The sequence below is a fragment of the Macaca fascicularis genome, chromosome 3 (assembly GCF_037993035.2).
Source record: "Macaca fascicularis isolate 582-1 chromosome 3, T2T-MFA8v1.1".
NCBI classification, from domain to species: Eukaryota; Metazoa; Chordata; class Mammalia; order Primates; family Cercopithecidae; genus Macaca; species Macaca fascicularis.
The window spans coordinates 122,803,754-122,823,594 of NC_088377.1; the positions used below are offsets into that span (position 1 = coordinate 122,803,754).

Sequence of the window (19,841 nt, forward strand, 5' to 3'; positions counted from 1 at the left end):
ATCACAGGGGAAGACACCTCTTCACAGGATGACAGGAGAGAGAATGAGTGCCAAGCCAATGGGGAAGCCCCTTATAAAACCATCAGATCTCATGAGAACTCATCACTATCACGAGAACAACATGGGGGAAACGGCTCCCATGATTCAATTATCTCCACCTGGTCCTGCCCTTGACACATGGGCATTAATACAATTCAAAGTAAGATTTGGGTGGGGACACAGAACCAAACCATATCAGTACCCATTATAAAATTGCAGCCAACTTTAAATTCCCATCAGTGCAGATCCTTGTGTTGGTGAGATTATTGTGACCATCCCCAATACACACATGCTCACAGGCACACAAATACAAGCACACACACACAACCCTCTTTTCCTGCTATTCCCATTGTTATATATTAAAGTAGGCCAACAATTTCTAGAAAACAACTGGGGAGAAACCTGAAGGGTACTTTCAAGGACACATAGGATTCTGAGGACAGTTCCTTACAAGCCAAAAAAATAGAAGAGAAAGCAAAGAATAATCCTGGTGGCAGCAAGTGCTCCAAGTTTTAGTTTTCATACATTTCACCCATAGCAGAAAATCAAGAAGGGAGGGTAAAGATTTAATCTTAGTGAAAACCTTCTAGAAACTGAGAATTATGCTAGGATTTGTGCTGGTTGGCCTGACCTGAGCTATAGATCAGAGAAGGATATTAACCCCAACATAAGTGAGGTTACTATTTGTTGCTAGAAAATATCTATTTGTTGCTAGAAAACATATCTGGCAGATTTCACCTTTAAAAAAGGAATTAAAAATGGAGAAGAAAAACACAAGCCATATGAAGAAGAAAACATTCTAATAAGAGAAAAGGAACAGCCTCTGAAATCCTTAAAGAAAGAGCTTACTGGATATAGTAATGGATACAAAAGAAAAGTTTGAAAATAGTTTGGCACTCTCTATAGACAACAAGGAGAGATGGCCTCTAATGAAACTGGTAAAAAAAACAAGATTAGATGAAAAAGCAAAAGAAGAGGATGAAAAGACAAGGAATCAAATGAAAAAAGTAACTGAATAAGATAAAGGGAAACCCACACAAGGAAGAAATGAGATCAGAAAAGAATTGGTTTGTAAGCAGGAATGTAAAATACTGTATACAATAGGCCCCCCAGCTTATCCATGGGGGACATGTTCCAAGACCCCAAGTAGACACCTGAAACCAACGATAGTACTAAACCCTATATACAGTATGTTTTTTCCTATACAAAAGGTCCCCCAAATAATGTTGCTTCATTTTAATACTGATGAGGGAAAAAAACTTGATTCCCAGCTGGGGCCACTGTCTATGTATGTGTAGAGCTGGCCCATTCTCCCCACGTCTGTGTGGGCTTTCTCCCCAGTACTCCAGTTTCCTCCCACATCCCAAAGCTGTGTCCGCTGGGCGGACTGGCATGTCGACATGGTTCCTCTCTGAGTGAGTATGGGTGGGTATGTGAGTGCCCTGCAACAGAGTGGTGTCCTGTCCAGAGCTGGTTCCTCCTGAGGCCTTGAGGGCTTAAGCTGCCAGAAGAGCCTCTGGCCAGCTGTAGCACTTAACTAGAATAATTGGGTAAATAATTATCTTGTTTTATTAATATTTCTTAAATGTATGTATCACTAACATTCATTTCAATATTTAACATTAGAAAAGTTTTTATCTTTATTTAGAAGTTGGTGATGTTTTTATGACCAGAAATATGCCATATGAAATGAACTCTCGCTTATATCAATTAGCCTATTGTAAAACTGGTTTCCTTATATGTTGTTTCACTTAAAGTCAGTTTCTAAAAACCCATCCATGATGTTAAGCGAGAATTTACTGTACGTACAAACCTATGATAAAGTTTAATTTATAAATTAGGCACAGTAAGAGATTAGCAATAACTAATAATAAAATAGAGCTATAACAATATATAGTAATAAAAGTTATGTGAATATGGTCCCCTTCTCACTCCCTGTCTTAAAATCTTCTTGTACTGTGGCCGGACATGGTGGCTCACACCTGTAATCCCAGCACTTTGGGAGGCCAAGGTGGGCGGATCACAAGGTCAAGAGATTGAGACCATCTTGGCTAACACAGTGAAATCCCTTCTCTACTAAAAATATAAAAAATTAGCTGGGCGTAGTGGCGGGTGCCTGTAATCCCAGTTACTTGGGAGGCTGAGGCAGGAGAATGGTGTGAACCTGGGAGGCAGAGCTTGCAGTGAGCAGAGATTGTGCCACTTCACTCCAGCCAGGGCAACAGAGCGAGACTCCATCTCAAACATATACATATATATATATAAAATTGTACTGTACTCATCTATTTTTTTACTCAGTTGCCATAAGTAACTGAAACAGTAAAAATCGAAACCATAGATAAGAGGGAGGACTACTGTATGCTCTATCTCCTATAATCCTTACAATAGCCCCACAGGTATACACAATTATTCACATTGTATAAGTAAAAGAAGTAAGTAGGACCAGGCATAGTGGCTCAGACCTGTAATCCCAGCACTTTGGGAGGCTGAGGGAGGCAAAATGCTTGGGCCCAAGAATTTGAGACCAGCCTGGGCATGACGAAATCCTGTCTCTACAAAACACACACACACACACACACACACACACACACATTAGCCAGGTGTGGTGGTGTGTGCCTGTGGTCCCAGCTAATCGTGAGGCTGAGGTGGGAGGACTGCTTGAGTCCAGAAGGGTGAAAGTGAGCCACTGCACTGCAACCTGGGCGACAGAGCAAACCCTGTGTCAAACAAACAAAAAAGAATCGAAGCAAAAAACTAGGTTAAGTACTGGTCCAAGTTTACGCAGCTGGTAGAGTAGAGCATAATCTTAAACCAAATCCTATTGGCATCAAAACTGAATGCTTTTCATCAGTAAAGCATCACAGCCAAGGAACACTTAACACTTAGGATATCTGTGTTGGACTTTCTTTAACATATTTCTCAATGTTAGTCAAATACATTTGATTAATTCCATTTCTGTCTTTGTCAATCTCTACTTTCCGAAGCCTTGCTCAGCTCTGTGCTGTGAAGACATTTACTAACTGTATAACATCTATGAAGACCTTCATTTACTTCATACTTTTATAATATAAACATGTATTAAGTGCATAGGCCAGACAATGGTCCAAAACTGCAGGAATAGCACTGAACTTACATTTAGAGAAAACAAACTGCTACCTCAGCCCGTCATATTTCTGAGGCAATCCTTAGCAGAATTAAGTGTAATTTAAGTGGAGGGGACCTGTATAGTCCTGCTGCCCCAAGCCTAGTATGTGGTAAGCTCTAAGCACTCTTGCTTCTGATATGCATGGCCTTGACAGCTGGACTTCTGCCTGGAGTTCCCAAGCATACTCCAGTCTCATTTCCTTCTCTGTAGTTTTCAGTATTTTTTAAATTGTCTACAATGAGCAAATTTTACATTTATAAACAGGAAACACACCAAATTTTATTCTCAAAAATCCATTATTAACTAGCGGCAACTCGCCTGAGCTAGAACCCAACCCATAATGTATCTTAATACTCAAACACAGGGATCCTGGAACTACCTCTATACAGGTGGAGGATAAAGAATTCACCTGTCAGGCTGACGCCTGTAATCCCAGCACTTTGCGGGGCAAGGCGGGTGGATCGCTTTGTGGGGCAAGGCGGGTGGATCACCTGAGGTTAGGAGTTAGAGACCTGGCCTAGCCAACAAGGTGAAACTCCCTCTCTACTAATAATACAAAAATTAGCCGGATGTGGTGGCGCATGCCTGTAATCCCAGCTACTCAGGAGGCTGAAAGGCAGGAGAATCACTTGAACTTGGGAGGCGGAGGTTGCAGCGAGCTGAGACCCCATCATTACTCTCCAGCCTGGGCAACAAGAGCGAAACTTCATCTCAAAATAAATAAATAAATTAATTAATTAATTAATTAATTAATTCACCTGTCCAAACCACAAAATGGGAGAAAATTCCTGGAAATCACATATTTGATAAATAATGTATATAAAGGATATATAAAGAACTCTTAAAACTCAATAATGAAAAAACAACTCAATAAAAACTGGACAAAAAATATGAACAGCCACTTCACCTAGGAAGCTACATGAACAGCAAACCACCACATGGAAAATGACCAATATCATTAGTCAATAAGGAAAAGTAAATTAGAATCTCAATGACATACCATTATATACCTATTAAAATATTTAAAATTAAAAAGACTTGCCCTGGCCGGGTATAGGGGCTCACACCTGTAATCCTAGCACTTTGGGAGCCTGAGGTGGGCAGATCACTTGAGGCCAGGAGCTTGTGACCAGTCTGGGCAACATGGCAAAACCCCATCTCTACAAAAAATACAAAAATCAGCCAGGTGTGGTGGCATGTGCCTGAAGTCCCAGCTACTCAGCAGACTGAAATGGGAGGATTGCTTGAGACCAGGATGTCAAGGATGCAATGAGCCATGAACATGCCACTGCACTCCAGCCTGGGTGACAGGGCTCTGAGACCCTATCTACAAAAAAAAAAAAAAAAAACACTTGCCCCATCCCAAGTGTTGGCAAAGGGCAAAGATATGGAGCAACCGGAACTCCTGTACCCTGGTGCTAGAAGGGTTATATAGTACAACCACTCTGGACAACAGTTTGGCAGTTTCTTAAAAACATATCCAACCTATAACTTAGCCCTTCGGGAAGTGAAAACATATGTCTACACTTGTATACAAATGTCGTAATAGCTTTTTCTGTAATGACCAAAAAATGGAAACAACCCAAATGTCCAATAACAGGTAAATGGATTTTTAAAAACTGCCATATGCATCCCATTCGGCAGTAAAAGGGGAACAAAATAGTGATATATGCTACAACATGCAACAATCTGAAAAAAAAAAAAAAAGCTGATGGAAAGCAGCCAAACAAAATAAAATTCATACTATATGATTCCATTTATATACACTTCTCAAAAATACAAACTAATGTACAGTGAAAGAAAGCAGATCAGAGGTTGCCTGGGGAGGGGAGGGACAGAGAGGGAGCAAAGGAAGGAGAGATGACAAAGGAGTAGAAGGAAACTCTCGGAAGTGGTGGATACGTTCATTATCTTCACTGTAATGATTGTTTCAGCAGTATAAGCACACATCAAAACTGATCAAATTGTATACTTTCAATATGTGTTACTGATCATACCTCACTCAATAAAGTTCTTTATAAATTCATTATTAACACAATTAGATGTCATATATAAGTTTTAGTTCACAATTATTGGGAAAATTGTCTCAAGTCTCTTAACCCACTTTGTGTTACAGGCACGGTCTTTATATAAAAAGCAAAATGCTTCTTTTCTCCATGCATCACACAAAACTAAAAAATAAAAGGACAGTGTATTGACTTTTAATGTTACACACAGACTGCGTAGAAAAGGGCCTGCCTGATTGCTTACCAGGGCAGATCCTATTGTTCTGAATAGAGGTAGGGGAGCCCAAGAATATATTTCTTTTCTCCTATTACTCCAAGGCTTCCCTTTTAAGTAATATTATCCATGACAAAAGGATTAGGCAACATGGTTTTCTCAATTTGATTACCTCCTTTGAATTTCAACAGACTACTAGTTAATGTAAATATATCAAATAGACTAAAATTCCTGTGTGATTGATAAAGCCACTGTCTATAGACAGAATAATGTAAATACATGTATATGAAGTGTGTGTGTATATATAAAAATACATAAAACCCACACACATTTTCTTCCAAATACAACAAATATGTAAATTTCACAGTGCTGAAAAATTAAAATCCTGAACAATGTTTAATCTTCTTCCTTTTGTACAGTGAACCGCATGATTATGCAAATATAAAAATTTAGACAAGTTTACTAATTTCTCCTCAGAGATACCAAAATAGTATACAGGAAGGTAGGCCATGCTTTTGGTAGCTTTAATCTTGAGTGATAAGGATACACTACCTAAAACACCACTAGACAGCATAAAACATTCCAGAAAGATCAATGTGAATTAGAACTCTGGTAGGCTTCGCAGACTAGGTAGCCTGGAGTTTAACTTCATGTGATATGTATAAACAAAGAAGAGAAGGAAGGCCTTTCCTGTAGGAAGGATCAACATGAGCAAAAAGCATAGTGGGTATAGAGGAAAGCAAAGAGATTAACCTTACTAGAGGAAGGAACATGTAGATAAGCAACAGATATCAAGACTGCAAAAGAAGGGAAGAAATAAATTATTGAAGGGGTGGAAGTGTCAGGAAAGTGTCAGCATATTCAGAGTGGCAAAACAGGATTTATTGGACATTACTGGGCAGTCTGGAGTCTTGAGCAAAGTATTTAAGAGAGATTAAATGTAAAATAGCATGCTGGAGAGACTGAGGAGAGCCTGGAGTCAACAAGTTAGACAGTTGTACTGAAACGGGACTGGATTAAGATGAGTGAAGTTTGAATGAGAAAAGAAGGGATGTACAGAAATGATATGGAAAAATGATACTATAAATAAGAAAAGGGAAGTAGGGAAGTTTATCTTAAGAGAAGAAAATAATAGTAAATTCCATTTCAATCTGATTTTCCAAGACAAACTAGAAATTTAGCTATTATGTAAAAATCTAGGTTTTAAATAATAGCAAGAAATTCACGATGTTTACAAATACTGCGTAGATGGTAGAAATCCTCTACAAACTGGACTTGGCCTTCAGGTTGCAAAGTGTTTTAGACCTAGGTAAGGAATTAATAGCCTAAATCTAATCAGTAGAAGGAAAAATTGTTTAAGACTTTAGAATTCAGTAGATTTCCTGGCTAGCTCACCCATTCAGGTTATTCCCACCTTTGCGTGTTTTGACTAGGCTATTTTATAACTCTGTAGGAATAGGAGATCAACTGTAGAATACTGATAGTCATGCATATAATTCCTATCCATAAAAATGCTTCTGGTAAAATGCATTAGTTATCGCCCCAGGGATACTAACCAATTTTCCATCCATTTATAAATTTAACATTCCTTATTTGCCTATCAATGTGTGATGATGCTTTGAGTTCTCTTCTGAACCAGCAGCAGTATCTCACTAGTTCTCTCCTTAATTAACAAGTTCAGTATTTAACAGATTTTAGATTCATGGTAGAGACAAGATTTAATCCTCTTTTAAAATGTATCCTTTAGTATCAGTCAGACTACTAATTAGGATTACATAAAGACTCTCCCCGTTTTTCCATCCCACCGAGGTTTTTCAGTTTGTAGGTTTTTGATATTGGTGTAATGGGGAAGAGGTACAGACGCCTGAGAGGATAAGCAAGGGAAGACGTTTAAACTGATGTCACTTTTCAGCTCCACAGAACAGCTTGGAAACTAATTAATTAAACTGAAGCATTAACATAAATTTTACTTCCACCTCTCTTATTTATGCTCAGACTTTTAAAAAATGAAACAAAAACAAAGAAAAAAAAAGAAAGAAAAAACTGTATCTTAGATTTAGGTGTTTTCTTCAAACTGCAAGTCGCAACCCTTGAGGGGAAGTAAACAATTTAGCAGGTCAAGACCAGATTTTTTTTTTTTTTTTAATGGAATGAAATAGGAAGAAAAAAAAAAAAAAAAGTAGGGGAAGAGGGAGAGAAGGCAAAAAGATTGAGAGCATCATACAAGGTAACTAATTTATAACTAATGTTTTATAACTAATGTTTTATAAACTTTTGCATTTGGGTGCCTGTGCTGGGTTATAATAAATCTATTTTTTAGTTTGGGTTACAGGCAAAAATCAAAACACTCACACACCTCTGAATTTTTTTGAGAAAATTGTGCACCCTCTTGCACTTTTTAAGTTCACATCTAAAACTTTCCATTGAAAATTATAAAGGACATAGTTTCTAGCATACTATAAATATTTACACGTTGAAACAAAATCATTATATCTTTCATTTAACTTTATTCAACGAAATCTAAACACCGTAACATTTTAACACTCACCATTAACCATTTTAAAAATACACGAAGAGGGGTTACGGAATAGGAACAGCTCCATCTGCAGCTCCCAGTGAGATCAACACAGAAGGCGGGAGATTTCTGAATTTCCAACTGAGGAACCCACCTCATCTCATTGGGACTGGTTAGACAGTGGGTGCAGCCAAAGGAGGGCGAGCAGAAACAGGGTGGGGCGTCGCCTCACCTAGGAGGCTCAAGGGGTCAGGGAACTCCCTCCCCTGGCCAAGGGAAGCAGTGAGGGACTGTGCCATGAGGAACAGTGCACTCTCGCCCAGATATTATACTTTTCCCATAGTCTTCGCAACCCGCAGACCAGGAGATTCCCCCTGGTGCCTACGCTGCCAGGGCCCTGGGTTTCAGGCACAAAACGGGCCACCATTTGGGCAGACACTGAGCTAGCTGCAGAGGTTTTTTTCATACCCCACTGGCATCTGGAACACCAGCAAAACAGAACCATTCACTTCCCTGGAAAGGGGCCTGAAGCCAGGGAGCCAAGTGGTTTAGCTCAGTGGATCCCACCCCCATGGAGCTCAGCAAGCTAAGATTCACTGGCTTGAAATTCTCGCTGCTAGCATAGCAGTCTGAAGCTGACCTGCGATGCTGGAGTTTGGTGGGGGGAGGGGCATCTGCCATTACTGAGGCTTGAGTGGGCTGTTTTGCCCTCACGATGTAAACAAAGATGCCGGGAAAGTTCCAACTGGGCACAGCCCTCCACAGCTCAGCAAAGCCGCTGTAGCCAGACTGCCTCTCTAGATTCCTCCTCTCTGTGCAGGGCATCTCTGAAAAAAAAAGGCAGCAGCCCCAGTCAGGGGCTTATAGATAAAACTCCCATCTCCTAGGGACAGAGCACCTGGGGGGAAGGGGCAGCTGTGGATGCAGCTTCACCAGACTTAAACATCCCTCCCTGACTGCCAGCTCTGAAGAAAGCAGCACATCTCCCAGCACAGCGTTCAAACTCTGCTAAGGGTCAGATTGCCTCCTCAAGTGGGTCCCCGACGCCTGTGTCTCCTGACTGGGAGACACCTCCCAGCAGGGGCCGACGGCCACCTCATACAGGAAAGCTCTGACTGTCATCTGGTGGGTGCCCCTCTGGGACAAAGGAAGGAACAGGCAACAATCTTTGCTGTTCTGCAGCCTCCACTGATGATACCTAGGCAAACAGGGTCTCGACTGGACCTCCAGCAAACTTCAGCAGACCTGCAGCAAAGGGGCCTGTTAGAAGGAAAACTAACAAACAGAAAGGAGTAGCATCAACATCAACAAAACGACGTTCACTCAGACATCCCATTCAAAGGTCACCAACAACAAAGACCAAAGGTAGATAAATCCACAAAGATAGGGAGAAACCGCACAAAAACACTGAAAATTCCAAAAACCAGAATGCCTCTTATCCTCCAAAGGATCATAACTCCTCAGCAGCAAGGGAACAAAACTGGATGGAGATTGAGTTTGACGAATTGAAAGAAGTAGGCTTCAGAGGTGGGTAATAACAAACTCCTCTGAGCTAAAGGAGCATGTTTTAACCCAATGCAAGGAAACTAAGAACCTTGGAAAAAAAGGTTAGATGAATTGCTAACTAGAATTACCAGTTTAGAGAAGAACATAAATGATGGAGCTGAAAAACACAGCACGAGAACTTCCTGAAGCATACACAAGTATCAATAGCCGAATTAATCAAGTGGAAGAAAGGGTATCAGAAATTAAAAATCAACCTACTGAAATAAAGAATAAAGACAAGATTAAAAAAAAAATCAAAAGGAATGAACAAAGCCTCCAAGAAATATGGGACTATGTGAAAAGACCAAACCTACATTTGATTGGAGTACCTGAAAGTGACAGGGAGAATGGAACCAAGTTGGAAAACACTCTTCAGGATATTATCCAGGAGAACTTCCCCAACCTAGCAAGACAGGCCAACATTCAAATTCAGGAAATACAGAGAACACCACAAAGATACTCCGTGAGAAGAGCAACCCCAAGACACATAATCACCAGATTCACCAAGGTTGAAATGAAGGAAAAAATGTTAAGGGCAGGCAGAGAGAAAGGCTGGGTTACCCACAAAGGGAAGCCCATCAAACTAACAGTGGATCTCTCTGCAGAAACCCTACAAGCCAGAAGAGAGTGGGGGCCAATATTCAACATTCTTAAAGAAAAGAAGTTTCAACACAGAATTTCATATCCAGCCAAACCAAGCTTCATAAAGCAAAGGAGAAATAAAATCTTTTACAGACAAGCAAATGCTGAGAGATTTTGTCACCACCAGGCCTGCCTTACAAGAACTCCTGAAGGAAGCACTAAAAGGAACGAAAGGAACAACAGGTACCAGCCACTGCAAAAACATACCGAACCGTAAATACCATCAACACTAAGAAGAAACTGCATCAACTAACAGGAAAAATAACCAGCTAGTATAGTAACAGCAGGATCAAATTCACACATAACATTATTAACCTGAAATGTAAATGGCTAAATGCCCCCAATTAAAAGACACAGACTGGCAAATTGGATAAAGAGTCAAGATCCATTGGTGTGTTGTATTCAGGAGACCCATCTCATGTGCAAAGACACATACAAGCTCAAAATAAAGGGATGGAAAAATATTTACCAAGCAAATGGAAAGCAAAAAAAAAAAAAAAAAAAAAAAGGCAGGGTTTGCAATTGTAGTCTCTGATAAAACAGACTTTAAACCAACAAAGATCAAAAGAGACAAAAAGGGCATTACATGATCGTCAAGGGATCAATGCAACAAGAAGAGCTAACTATCCTAAATATGTATGCACCTAATACCAGAGCACCCAGATTCATAAAGCAAGTTCTTAGAGACCTACAAAGAGACTTAGACTCCCACACAATAATAGTGGGAGACTTTAACACCCCAATGTCAATATTGGATAAATCAACGAGACAGAAAATTAACAAGGATATTCAGGACTTGAACTTGGCTCTGGACCAAGTGGACCTAATAAACATCTACAGAACACTCCACCCCAAATCAATAGAATATGCATTCTTCTCAGCACCACATCACAGTTACTCTAAAACTGACCACATAACTGGAAGTAAAACACTCCTCAGCAAACACAAAAGAACAGAAATAATGGCAAACAGTCTCTCCGACCACAGAAAAATCAAATTAGAGCTTGGGATTAAGAAACTCACTCAAAACTGCACAATTACATGGACACTGAACAACCTGCTCCTGAATGAATACTGGGTAAATAACAAAATTAAGGCAGAGATAAATAAGTTCTTTGAAACCAATGAGAACAAAGACAAAAGGTACTAGAATCCCTGGGACACATCTAAAGCAGTGTGTAGAGGGAAATTTATAGCATTAAATGCCAACAAGTGGGAAAGTTCTAAAATTGACACCCTAACATCATAATTAAAAGAACTAGAGAAGCAAGAGCAAACACATTCAAAAGCTAGCAGAAGACAAGAAATAACTAAGATCAGAGCAGAAATGAAGGAGATAGAGACACAAAAAAACCCTTCAAAAAATCAATGAATCCAGGAGCTGGCTTTTTGAAAAGATTAACAAAATAAATAGACCACTAGCCAGACTAATAAAGAAGAAAAGAGAGAAGAATCAAATAGACGCAATAAAAAATGATAAAGGGGATATCACCTTTTATGATCCCACAGCAATACAAACTAACATCACAGAATACTATAAACACCTCTACGCAAGTAAACTAGAAAATCTAGAAGAAATGGAAAAATTCCTGGACACATACACCTTCCCAAGTCTAATTCAGGAAGAAGTTGAATCCCTGAATAGACCAGTAACAAGTTCTGAAATTGAGGCAGTAATTAATAGCCTACCAACCAAAAAAAGTCCAGGACCAGACAGTTTCACAGCCAAATTCTACCAGAGGTACAATTCTACCAGAGGAGCTGGTACCATTCCTTCTGAAACTATTCCAAACAATAGAAAAAGAGGGGCTCCTCCCTATCTCATTTTATGAGGCCAGCATCATCCTGACACCAAAACCTGGCAGAAATACAACAAAAAAAGAAAATTTCAGGCTAATAGTCCTGATTAATATTGATGCAAAAATAATAAGATACTGGCAAACTGAATCCAACAGCACATCAAAAAGTCCACCACAATCAAATCGGCTTCATCCCTGGGATGCAAGCCTGGTTCAACACATACAAATCAATAAACTTAATCCATCATATAAACAGAGTCAATGACAAAAACCACATGATTATCTCAATAGATGCAGAAAAGGCCTTTGATAAAATTCAACAGCCCTCCATGCTAAAAGCTCTCAATAAACTAGGTATTAATGGAACGTATCTCAAAATAATAAGAGCTACTTATGACAAACCCACAGCCAATATCATACTGAACAGACAAAAACTGGAAGCATTCCCTTTGAAAACCAGCATAAGATAGGGATGCCCTCTCTCACTACTCCTATTCAACATAGTGTTAGAAGTCCTGGCCAGGGCAATCAGGCAAGAGAAAGAAATAAAGTGTATTCAAGTAGGAGGAGAGGAAGTCAAATTGCCTCTGTTTGCAGATGATATGATTGTATATTTAGAAAACCCCGTCGTCTCAGCCCAAAATCTCCCTAAGCTGATAAGCAACGTCAGCAGTCTCAGGATACAAAATCAATGTGTAAAAATCACAAGCATTCCTATCAACAAATAATTGACAGAGAGCCAACTCATGAGTGAACTCCCATTCACAATTGCTAGAAAGAGAATAAAATATCTAGGAATCCAACTTACAAGGGACGTCAAAGACCTCTTCAAGGAGAACTACAAACCAGTGCTCAAGGAAATAAGAAAGGACACAAACAAATGGAAAAACATTCCATGCTCATGGATAGGAAGAATCAATATCATGAAAATGGCCATACTGCCCAAAGTAATGTATAGATTCAATGCTATCCCCATCAAGCTACCATTGACTCTCTTCACAGAATTAGAAAAAACTACTTTAAATTTCATATAGAACCAAAACAGAGCCCGTATAGCCAAGACAATCATAAGCAAAAAGAATAAAGCTGGAGGCATCACAGTACCTGACTTCAAACTATACTACAAGACTACAGTAATCAAAACAGCATGGTACTGGTACCAAAACAAATATATATACCAATGGAACAGAACAGAGACCTCAGAAATAATACCACATATCTATAACCATCTGATCTTTAACAAACCTGACAAAAACAAGCAATGGGGAAAAGAATCCCTGTTTAATAAATGCTGTTGGGAAAACTGGCTAGCCATATGCAGAAAACTGAAACTGGACCGCTCCCTTACACCTTATACAAAAATTAACTCAAGATGGATTAAAGACCTAAACTCATAAAAATCCTAGAAGAAAACTTAGGCAATACCATTCAGGACATAGGCTTAGGCAAAGACTTCATGACTAAAACACTAAAAGCAATGGCAACAAAAGCCAGAATTGACAAATGGGATCTAATTAAGCTAAAGAGCTTCTGCACAGCAAAAGAAACTATCATCAGAGTGAACAGGCAACCTACAGAATGAGAGAAAATTTTTGTGATCTATCCATCTGACAAAGGGCTAATATCCAGAATCTAGAAAGAATTTAAACAAATTTACAAGCAAAAAACAACCCCATCAAAAAGTGGACAAAGGATATGAACTGATACTTCTCAAAAGAAGACATGTATGCACCCAACAAACATATGAAAAAAAGCTCATCATCACTGGTCATTAGAGAAATGCAAATCAAAACCACAATCAGATACCTTCTCACGCCAGTTAGAACGGTGATCATTAACAAGTCAGGAAACAACAGATGCTGGAGAGGATGTGAAGAAATAGGAAGGTTTTTAACACTGTTGGTGGAAGTGTAAATTAGTTCAGCCATTGTGGAAGTCAGTGTGGCGATTCCTTAAGGATCTAGAAACAGAAATATCATTTGACCCCAACAATCCCATTACTGGGTATACACCCAAAGGATTATAAATCATGCTACTATAAAGACATATGCACACATATGTTTATTGCAGCACTGTTCACAATAGCAAAGACTTGGAACCAACCCAAATGGCCATCAATGATAGACTGGATAAAGAAAATGTGGCACATATACACCATGGAATACTATGCAGCCATAAAAAAGAATGAGTTCATGTCCTTTGCAGGGACATGGGTGAAGCTGGAAACCATTATTCTCAGCACACAAACACAAGAACAGAAAATCAAACACCAAATGTTCTCACTCAAAAATGGGAGTTGAACAATGAGAACACATGGACATAGGGAGGCGAACATCACATACCAGGGCCTGTCGGGGGTGGAGGGCTAGGGGAGGAATAGCATTAGGAGAAATACCTAATGTAGATGACGGGTTGATGGGTGCAGCAAACCACCATGGCCCGTGTATACCTATGTAACAAACCTGCATGTTCTGCACATGTACTCCAGAACTTAAAGTACAATTAAAAAAAAAAAAATTTTTTTTAAATACACGAACAAGTTCTTTTCTAACAGCAAGAGACTTTACATTGTTCTTTTTTCTCCTTCAACTCGTATTTCCACTCCACTTCTGCTGGCTAAGCTTAGAAACACCCTCAGAACCATGCAGCTTTTACAATGGTATATACAGAAGAATATACCATTGTATATTCAAAGTGGTGGCAGCAACCTCACTTTGAAGAGAGCCTGTCCTGGCTGGGCGCTGTGGCTCACGCCTGTAATCCCAGTACTTTGGGAGGCAGAGGCAGGCGGATCACCTGAGGTTGAAAGTTTGAGGCCAGCCTGACCAACATGGAGAAACCCTGTCTCTACTAAAAATACAAAATTAGCCAGGCATGATGGCGCATGCCTGTAATCCCAGCTACTCGGAAGGCTGAGGCAAGAGAATCACTTGAACCCGGGAGGCAGAGGTTGCAGATCACACCATGGCACTCCAGCCTCGGGAACAAGACCAAAACTCCGTCTCAAAAAAAAAAAAAAGAGAGGGAGAGAGAGAGAGAGAGAGAGAGCAAGAGAGAGAGAGCAAGTCTGTCCTAAATATATACACTTACTATATACCTACAAAAATATTTTTTAAATTAAAATACTTTAAAAAAGCGTCCTCTAATTTAATACTCCTAATCTTTTCATTTGTCCCTTAAACATAATGTCACATCATACACATATGTAACATCCATTAAAAAGGGAAATTATATGAGTTAATAAAACTTATCTAATATAACCTTATAGATGCTTTCAGCCAACTGAGAATTTAAATGATACTACTTTTAGCCAAAACAGCACATCTAAAATACTTAGGAAGTTGGTGAGCTACAAATCAATTCTAGAGCATCAAGCCAGGGAGGACCCTGGAGGAATGCAAAGGGCTCCAGAGAACTTCACTGTATAGGGTTCAACAGGAGCCAAACTGAAACTTTTTATTTAATTCATTTTATTTTTTCTTGATCCTCATAATTTCGATCATTTTCTTATTTTACTGTATACTAAATTAAAGGCAGGAAAAGCTTTTTCCAAATGAGACGTGGATTTCAAACATGAAATCCTTAAACACGATACAGGAAATCCTAGGTGAAAGAGAACTGGGGGAAGGGGCAGTCTAGTTTATTCCCACGACTGGATGACTTTTAATGGTTGGCTCTGTCTGCCATGGAGAGCAGGCCAGAGGCATCATTTGATAATCTCAACTGCCAGGTACTCATCATTAGCATGTAAGACATCTACTACCAGGAACTGTCTGGAATCACTGCTGTTACTATAATAGTAAATGCTGCTAGCATGGCAAGCATTACATAATCTGGAATTACTAATTTTCTAGAATAGAGTGGGCCCACCACATCCATAGGTCCTGCAATCCTACTATGAATCAAAAATATTCAAAAAATTAAAAAATATTACAATTAAAAATAATACAAATTTTCTTTTTTCTTTTTTTTTTTTCTTTTTCTTTTTTTTTTTTTTTTTTTGAGACAGAGCTTCAATCTGTCACCCAGGCTGGGTTACGGTGGCGCAATCTTGGCCCACTGCAATCTCTGCCTCCAGGTTCAAGCAATCCTCCTGCCTCAGCCTCCCGAGTAGCTGGGATTACAGGCACCCGCCACCAAGCCTGGCTAGTTTTGTATTTTTTAGTAGAGATGGGGTTTCACCATGTTGGCCAGGCTGGTCTCAAACTCCTGGCCTCAAGTGATCCACTCACCTTGGCCTCCCAAAGTGTTGGGATTACAAGCATGAGCCACCGCGCCCAGCCCAAAATTTAAAATATAACTATTTACACAGAGTTAGATATTCTGAGTAATTTAGGGACAAAGTATATGGAAGGATGTACACAGGCTATATGCAAATACTATATCATTTAAGAAAAGGCACTTGAGCATCTGTGGATTTGGGTATCAGCAGGAAGTCCTGGAACCAATCCTCTAGGGATACTGAAGGATAACAGTACTGTCTCTACAGAATAACTTCCCATATCCAGATGACAAAGTCATCTTGAAAACTAACAACTTCACCTAAGACAATTTTAGAACAGAACCTCCCCTCTTGTCAGATCCTATTTCCCTCACTGAACACAGATGGCCTCACTTGGGTAAAACAGACATCAAACAATTTTACTCTCCTCCATTACTTTGTAAATAAATCTGAGCCTCAAAGTATCTACTAGAGAATAGTCAGGGAAGGTTTTGGTTTTGCTGTTGATGGATTTAAGGATTTGTGTTTGTCTTCTTTTTAATTGAATGCCCTATGGTTTTCAGAATCAAGAAGGGCAGCCTAGCAGTGTTAAGAAATGACTGCTTTTTTTCTCTACTGCTTCTTATTCACAATATGAAAAACAGAACAGAATAACAAAGTCTCCCCTCAATCTGCTAATTTAGGGAGGAAAAATTTCATATTAAGTTAGACCAAGGTTTCTCACTCTCTCCACTCTAAGCATTCGGGATCAGATAATTCTTTGTTGTAGGAGGCTGTCCCTAGCACTGTATCATGTTTAGCAGCATCCCTGGCTTTAACCCACTAAGTGCCTTCCTATCCCCCAGCTGTGACAACCAAAAATGCCTGCAGACATTGCCGAATGTCTCTTAGGGGACAAAACTGCCCTTGGTTGAGAATCAAGACATTACAAGAAAGGGACTTCTTTGTCAACATTAACCACTCAGCAGCACTCTCTAGGTTAAAGACATTCCCCTAGGTCTGGGAGTGTCAGACTTCACCTGGGAACTCTCAGAATACTGCCCTTTTCTTCAGTGTGAACAATGACAGTGAAGAATAAAAATGTGTCGTAACTCCTCTGTAAATGGGTATGATCACCTAATGTGTCATTCACTTCAGTCAGAAAACATCTTAATTTCAAGCAGTTTTTTTTTTAATGCTATACATGTGAAAACCATAGTTTTTTTCCTAAAGAAGGATGCTAACTAGCATCCTTAGAAGCTAAGGTTTAGAATATAAGGTTACTGCTTTTTTGAGAGCTTAGAAACAAACTGCACTAAGAATTTATCATTTGGGTCTCAATCACTGACAAAGAAGGCAATGTACAGCCTTTAGTGTTATCCTGAGTCATCTAAATTAATGACACAATGACACATTTATATGTTTTAGGAAAGTTACAAACACAACTACAAAACTGCCACAAACAAACTATTTTGATTTGGGTGTAAATAACACTACCGTACAAGAATTTCTGAAGCAACTTCATTTGGTGTTGCATTTTGATTATGAAAATACACCTTGCAAAAGACTTCAGACAACTCTAACAAAAAGCATCTCCCTACATAAAACAAATATCTTAGGTGAGACAAACACATCTAAATAATGTCCTAAGGGAGAATTAAGTCATGGGATGTGAGGTCACACCTTTTCAACTGTCTAGAGCACTGGGGACCAAGAATAAATTTAAAAATAAATAAAACATTATTCAGTGTGGGTCTTTAAAAGTACTCTATTTGCTCGCTCATTTTAATGTTTACACAAAATAGGAACCATCACATTCAACATCCAAAAAGAATCACTCCCTAAACTGCCAACTAAAAATTATTTGACTTTCAATGTAGCCTAACCGCATCATCAGAAGGCTTATTACTTCCTCCCCATTTAAGAACAAACTTCTTCTAACACTCAGTCATTTGTTTGTTCACTATTTAATTCATTCGACCAACATCTTTTGAGGGCCCAAAATTGGACAGGCACTGTGGTAGGCCCTAGACAAACAAAATTAGATGAGGCACTTTCTCCAAATTCAAGGAATTAACCAATCTACTTCCTGCCTCTTTATCCTATTTCTCTACCACCTCTCACAATGTCAATGGGCACAAAGCAAAGTGCTAAGTCCTGTATAAAACCAGCATCAACCATGCCTCAACATGCAAAATGTTACTCACATTCTAGTCTAGTCAAAAAGTACTGCTAGCTGTCTAATGACTTGCTTCAGATTGCTGAGTAAACAAGAGAGCCAGCTGTTTTACAACAAAATGTACGTAAAGAAACACACTAAAAAAAATTGGCAATAGCTCTATCAACTCAAAATGAGAGACCATATCCCAAAGTCTGAGTCAAACTTCCATGAACTGCATCACCAATGGGTACTGACCAAGAAGTACAATCGACCAAGAGTGTATTTCTGTACTCGGAAATCCTATCAAAGGAATGAATAAATGGCTAAGTGAGCAAACGAGCAATAACAGGAGCATGAACCACAAAGAAGATGTGGAAAATACTTTGTCCATCCCCACTGCCTGAGCTTAATTCTAAAATACAAGAGCTATATCTACCAGAAAAAAAGACTGCCAGACATCCCACTTAATGGAGACCCCAAAGTATTACAGGACTAGATTTCCTCCCTTCCTTCTGACAAGATCGTCTTCCACTTCCATTCGGAGATCACAGCTCTTGATAGGGAAAAGGGGAGGGAGGGAGGAGTCAGGAGGGCAATGGTTTGAATGGTGTGTAACTGCCCAAGGAGGACTCTGTAAAACAGGGTACCAGACAGGAAAAACTCTAAGCAGAGCAAAGAAAGAAGGTTGAATTTCAAGTTCAAAGAACTGTAAACTGCTCCTAATTCTTCAACTCACTCACAGACCTTAATTTTTAAAGTCTGAGTCTCGGAAGATCCAATTTCCACCCAGCAGACTCACATATGATGAGTGCCTGTTAGCCACTGGGAATTGAGTGAACCAGGAATGTGTACATCCATCTGACTTTCAGGACTAGACTCAGAAACAAGAAGCTGCCAGCAATAAAAAGTTAAGTGAGAGAGACTAAAGTAATCTGACAGTCTCTCCTTCAGTGAGAGATCACCAGAATGAGATCAACATGAGGACGGGAAAATACGTACCCAAAGCAATGGCCATAGGGAAAATAATATGGACAGGAGGCAGGAAAATACTAGATAGAAGAGGGCAGTTCCCTGACAAAGGCCCCACCCTCAAGCCTGAAAACCCACAGCCCTAAATGGGAACAGGTATTCCTGTTTCCGTACCCAAATGCTGCCTTTTGGCCTGCTACACCCTCCATCCTGTACCCTTATAAACCCCAAACCCCAGCCAAAGAGACAAGCCACACCTGCCCTTGTCCCACGTCCTGCAAGGAGGTTCAGGGAACTCTCCCGTTTCAACAACATTAGCTCCAGTACTAACATATACTCTTGTGGATTTGAAGATCCTTGTCCTTTCTGGTTTCTAGGTAATTTTTAAAATCTTGTATTGATTTAGCCGTATATTTTTAAAAACACTTAATCCAACATTTTTAGATGGACTGCACAGGGAGTGATTTCTCTGAATGTCTGATTTGCTATATTACCAGAAAAAACGTGCTCTGGTATTGCTTTCGGCTTTCTATTTGGTTACAGAGGGATTGCTCAAAAGTCATGCACCTGGCTTTTTGTACCACAAATGCTCTTTTAAGAAAGCC

The 19,841-nt window shown here is 39.5% G+C and overlaps 1 protein-coding gene across 16 annotated transcripts in view; it reads right to left on the minus strand.

Annotated features, from left to right (window-relative positions):
- Nucleotides 1–19,841, minus strand: part of UMAD1 (UBAP1-MVB12-associated (UMA) domain containing 1) — a 311,931-nt gene that overhangs the window by 281,675 nt on the left and 10,415 nt on the right. The gene's annotated exons all lie outside the window — the stretch shown is intronic.